This window comes from Anser brachyrhynchus, assembly GCF_964034855.1.
Source record: "Anser brachyrhynchus genome assembly, chromosome: 2".
Classification (NCBI taxonomy): domain Eukaryota; kingdom Metazoa; phylum Chordata; class Aves; order Anseriformes; family Anatidae; genus Anser; species Anser brachyrhynchus.
Window position 1 is genome coordinate 147,574,627 of NC_137695.1, and position 6,098 is coordinate 147,580,724.

At 41.2% G+C, this 6,098-nt stretch overlaps 1 long non-coding RNA gene across 2 annotated transcripts in view; it reads right to left on the bottom strand.

The window, feature by feature from the left end:
- LOC308190512 overlaps positions 1-6,098 on the bottom strand; it is a 37,640-nt gene that overhangs the window by 19,919 nt on the left and 11,623 nt on the right. For both annotated transcript variants that reach the window (XR_013947283.1, XR_013947284.1), the window contains exon 2: positions 1,420-1,663. This is a non-coding gene — a long non-coding RNA (uncharacterized lncRNA). The remainder of the gene's footprint in view (positions 1-1,419; positions 1,664-6,098) is intronic.

Sequence of the window (6,098 nt, forward strand, 5' to 3'; positions counted from 1 at the left end):
GATGCACTGGTTCCCCTCAGCACGTACTGCTCTGACCAAACTGCAAGCACCTAGCAGAGAGTGTGGCAATTTCCTGTCCCTTAGACTGAAAGTGACCATGAATCCTATAATAAAGTTGGAAACTCCAAAACACTTGGAGAAATGACAATGCCACATAATGTTTTACTGATAGTGTTGGACTTAGTCCAACACTGTCCTTGGAACTGATTTAATGTTACTTCTAAACTCATAAATTCCTTTGAAGACTGTCATAAAAGCCCACATATTAAACAAAGCCACGCACCAAATTTTGTTGATGAGAAATAGTGTGCTGATTTATGAGCCTTTCTTCTATATCTATATTGCTATAGCCAGAGAACAGACAGATTAAAAAGCAAAGCACCCAAGCATGTGTCACTTTCTATGTGGGGATGAGACAAACACAGACTTGAAGTTTGGGAGAATCCTGCCTTGGGGAAAAATGCTGAAAACTCAGTGGTTCACAACAGTTCCCATCAACAGCAAAATAATTGCTCTTCAGAAATCTTTCTATAAGCCCTGTAGCTTGAATTTATCCTTTCCAGGGATGGCTGAGCATTAGCTCCAAGTGACGTGAATTACTCCAAATGGTAGAAGTCACAGCAGCCCTTTTATCCAGTCCATGCTAGTGCTGCACTTTATACGTTGAACTACTTTTAAACTAAAACCCACTCATACTGTATACTTACAAGTATCTACACTTCAGAGACATGCATTTGAAGTGGGGACTAGAATGCAGTCTTCTGGTTCACAAACCAGAAGTCAGAAGCCTCAGAGGTACTGGCAATAACCAGAACTGAGAAGATAAATGTCTTCTCATTTTAATCTTTCTTCTTTACCCAGAACTTGGAGCTGTAAAAAGTCTAATTCATTATCGGGTTTAAAAATAAGCAAACAAAAGAAAAGAAAAATAAAACAGTTTTCTGAATATGGACTGGGTGAGTGTTTTTCCTTTGACTTTGTTAAGATGTCAAGCAGAAAATATGCCAGCACCATCACCTCCCTCCCCTTCACTACCAAACAGTCTCACAGTCAAGACAATTAACTAGGAAGGTGGGAGAACAAAGTTCAAAACTTTCTTTTTCTTGCCAGAAATACACCCACACGGACATGAAACCAACTTTACGATACGTGTTACACAACACTGTGTGTCCCCAAACAGCAAGGAAGCGATAGAGGAGGTAAGGGAGAGTTCATCGAGCGGGGCAGGCAGATGTTTCAGACACATTTGGCAGCAGGGTTCAGGCAGTGGCCGGGGCCAGGGGCTCTGAGAGCAGCAAGTCAGCCCCTTTGGAGCAGTAAGCAGTCACTGTTACCATTGATGGTGGTCAGGAGGCCACCAAAAAAAAAAAAAAAAAGTCAGGAATGCCTGTTTCAGGCTGTGCCTGTATTATTACATACCTATGGGCTAAGAGGGAGGTGTTCAAGCTTCCTCTGGTCTCCTGTGGATTCTTTCTTTTCTATTGTGTCTCCTCTCTAGCTTCCTTGCAACCTTGCCTTCCGTTTTACCGGATGAGCTCATGAATCCTCCAGGGCAGGTAGCTGCTCCCTGGTTTTGTTTTTTTCTTTTTCGCAAAGTGCTGAAGAAAGTGCTAAAAGCTGTTTGATTCTGGCTGTGTTTGGAAAATATGTGGCAGAGTTCAGACTGAAGAAGAAAAAAAAAAGAGAGAAATTAAATATTCTGTAAATCTATATAATCTATAAATGCATGTGTTCAACCAGAAGGTCACATGAGTAATGCAAGCCTCCATGGCTGAATGCTAGGAGCAGGAGACTAAGATCCCATGGGAATGATGTGCTTGTGCCTTGAAGTTTTTTCAATGTTCTTCAAGATAAGGAGGTTTCACATAAAATCCACAGGTCAGCACATGACCTAGGTACCACTTACACGTTCATGTGATTTATCCTGGGCACCAGCTTAGCGTCTGCCAGCTCTGGTGAATGTCTCGTACCTACCAGCCAGCTTCCTCTGCAGCACCCCACAGAGTTCCCCACTGCAGGGAAGGGTTGAGATGGAGCTGGTGAGCAAAACTCAGGTTTGCACTAGCACAAGGCTTCTCTAAAAAGGTTAAAGAGAGCAGGATCAACCTGTTTTATTTTGCCATGGTGGGGAATATGTCTGTTCTCATGCACAACTTCACTGCTAATCACCACTAGAAACTCAGAAAGCAAACAGAAAAAGTAGATGCTTGGTCGATATCAGTTCACCAAAGTGTCTTTAGGTCTGTTTCTAAATATAAATATTTTCATTAACCATGCAATCCTTTGTTCAATTGCTTACATTAATTAATTTAATTATTTATTTTTAGAGAGGAGCCTCAGACCAGCACAGGAAGGTCGTAGCTGGGCAGGACAGAAATGTGATTCCAGGCAGAACATCACCCTTGGTTCCTCTTTCTCAGCCCCAAAATACCAATCCTACAAAGAGCACTGGGGATGTTTGAAATCCAGGGCCAGGACTGAGCTCCATGACTTAAGGCATTATGTGAACTCTAGGAGCAGAGTGAAAGAGAACCCTAAAAGACAGAAATGCCTGAGATAAGACTGTAAAAATCTAAGGCTGGTTAAATGCCCATAATCTCTCGTGTGTAAACAAATAGTTAAATTTCTGTCAGGGAGCAGCATGTTCAGTTTTCTGAAGAAGCCATATTTCCCAGAAGGAATTACATAAATATTTATGAAAATAAAGCAGGAAATATTTTCCCAGGGTAGGACACTGTTCAGCACTACATCAGGTCAGCAGAAGCTGGGGTTTATTTTGTCAGTCTTCCCCTGGAACTGAATCATTGCCCTCTTGTTTGCAGAAATCTGTTCTGACACAGGAAGAGGCTGCACTTAGATAAACAGAATTACAAACCACACTGAGTATTTCACTTTCTATCGCATCTGCGAATGCATATCTGAGCGCCTTACTATTTTGAACAGCTTCTCTGAGTGATTGCATGGAAAATAACAATAGGTAACTGTCTCAGGCTTCTCGGGAAGTCTGATGCCATGTGAGTAAAGTCAAAGGAATCTTCAGTGGAATTAAAAGCCAGCAGACTGACTGTCAGAGAAGCCTTCACAAAGAAAGTGTTTATGACTTGTTCACTGTGAGCCAGTAAATTCTAGTAAAGTACAAAAACTAGAAACATGAAGTTGCAATGCAGTGCTACCTGAGTGAGCAGAAGTCACACACAACTGAGGTAGGTTTAACAAATGGGGTACAGTGTCTGCTCAATAGGACGTCTCATAAAGAGTCCAGCAGCCCTCTGAATTTATGGTCTGCACCCCAAGCTCCTTCTGAGACCTTGGTACTGACCAGCCCTTCTGCTCCCCAAGCAGCAGCTCTCTCCGTATCCCTCCTGCCTCGCAGCACACACTTCCAGCTGGAATCTGGTCAGCTTTTAGGTTTAAGGGCTAAATGAAGAAGGTAGGAGGGGATAAAAGGGTGAAAGGAGAGGTAGGAATACCCCCAAAAGGGGTTGTCAGCTCTAAAGCAGACCTAAGTTACTCCAAAACTGCCATCCCTGAGTCAGACCTGGGAACATTCAAGATCATCCCTCAAGGTACCAAACTCAACAGAGTCAAACTCCGTAGGGAGGCCAAGGAGATCATAGCTGAGAGGGGAACATCTATTCCTACACTGCTGGGCTGCCCCTCAAGTATTTAAGAAAAAAATTCCTAATATCATTAGGGTCCTATGAATGTTGTTTACTGAATGTAGAAACAAGGAGATTTTGGAGAATTTTTGTCCTTGTTCAGTTCTATTTTGGCAGCTGTTTGGAGGCATATTAAGGTCTAGTCATTGCTTATATCTTACTCAGAGAAATAACACTGGTGGAGCCTTGTGTTTACAGGCTCGAGCAGACAGTGCATGGTGTCAAAACCAAAAATGACATTTTACAAAACACCCTTAGGTTTACTTTCCTCTCTACACTTGGCAAACCACACGGTACCACTTTCCCTCTTCCATTCTCTCTAAGCTTTGCCATGATGATTGATGTATCCATTATGACATCCTGATACACTCCAAATCATCATGATCTGTTACACCAGGAGAATAGAAAGCCATGTAGGAACCCAGAACAGAGAAATATATATATATATATATTTCCTTTTACTTCAGTTGCCCCCAGGTGTATTCAGTATACTGCGGTACAGAAAATAAAAGTTCTCCCTAATACTAAATTTAGTTTAGAAAGGTTGCCAGCAGATTCTCAGCACCTCTGCCTGAATCAGTCCGTGGTAATGGACAGGATGTATTAACCTGGAGTTCACCCACAGAGTCTGGGAATCTATGAATAATTTAAATTGGCTGTAGAACTGGCCATCTTCTGATGCACACCATTTTAGGGTGTCGTCTCTATTCCTTATCATTTAAGGAGAGAGTAAGTCATAAATGACTTACTCCTTGTCATTTAACTACTAACATGTGCATAACCAAGTCAAGGTAATACCAACGAGCAAGGAAGTGCTTGGGCTCCAAGGAGGATTAGTACTACAGGAAGGTTACCTGACTACTGCTCAGCTCAAAGCAACAGAATATTTCAGGATTTTCCTTTGTGTCTTCTGGTGGTTTCCTTGTAAAACATTCACGCCTTAAGAAATGTTTGTTTTATGTCTTTTATGTCTGGACAACACTGCTTAGTTTGTTTTTCTCCCTTGCCTACAGACATTTCTCTAAGCCCGATTCAATAAGAATTAACACGCACAATAGGCAATGTGCCTCATTAAATCTCCATCAGCAGTGAAGTTGCTTGAGGATTTTTCAGTGAACCTGGTTTGATAAATACTGATTCACCAAACCCAAGACTTTTGTTCTACTATATCTATTGTGATGGATTTCCTGTTAAGGAAGATTTTCTAGCCCCAGGATGGGATTTCTTGTCGAACATACAAGAAAACATAACTGATTAACAAAAAGCCCTGTAATAACAGGATAACCTTAAGGCTGCAGTGCAAATGCTGGTTTGAGTTAGGCAGAGAAAGCATTTGAATATGGATCTCTTACATTTTAAGTAAGTGGCGTCATTACCAAGCTCTTGGATATATTAAGCTCTGTTTCTCAATGTGTGTTTAGGGGTTTTGTGACTTTTATGGACAAAAAAAATTGTAGGTTTTTGATTTCATTTCTAATGTGGAATGAGAACATTTGAAAATGATCATAACAGTAGTATTCAAAAAGGTTGTCTGCCTTGTCCCAGTCAGTAACTTAACCGGTTAAACAAATGGATTCCGGTCTCACTTACACTTACCCCTTTTTATCACTGATAAATAACAAAGAATTCACTGCAAGTCTCTCAGTACTGTGGAGCAGATAGCATCATTCACGTCACTTTGGCAACATTTCCCCAAATGCCTCCTCCAAAGCTAAGTACACTAACTTCCCACTCCTACGCTCTCTATTCTTGCTCTTACATTGACCTTCTGCTCACAAAATGGAAAGTGAAGAGAAGAAAAAGATAAATAAAACAGATTTACAGTGTACAAGTCGGAGGCACAGTGCCCAATGCAAATCACAGAGGAACAAGTTTATTCCTGGTACAACTCTATCCATCTCTAATCCCAGCTTTTGCTCTCCTCCCCCCCTAGCTGTGGCGTATCTGTTATCACGGCCACATTTGAAGGTGTTAGTTAGATAACATTCTTTAGCACTGAGACCACTGTTTATTTCTGAAAAGTACTGTATACAGTTTAACAAAAAAAGAACAGTGTTTTGAAAAATGGGACAGTCTGCGACCAGGCTAGAAAGAAAGAGAGAGAGAAGTCTCCTGACCCCTCTTGGGGCTTTGGCCAACAGTTTATCCCACATGAAAGCTTGAAATCAAAGCCTTTCTGCAATACCTTTAAGAAAAGGCATCCACTTTTACAACCCTGCTGCTACTTTTTCTGTCTACTGGAAGACTAAAACATTGTGATGCTAAGGAACTGACACTCTTAAATAGCGGGGAGAGCACCTTAAAAGCTATTATTATAGGAAACATATTTTTTGAAAATAGAAAGCAAATGTGCCCTCACTCAATAGGAAGTTCAACAGAGTTGCTCAGCTTTTTGAGTAGCTGTCTCCTTTCTTGTGTAAGAAACCAGAAGTTAGCAAA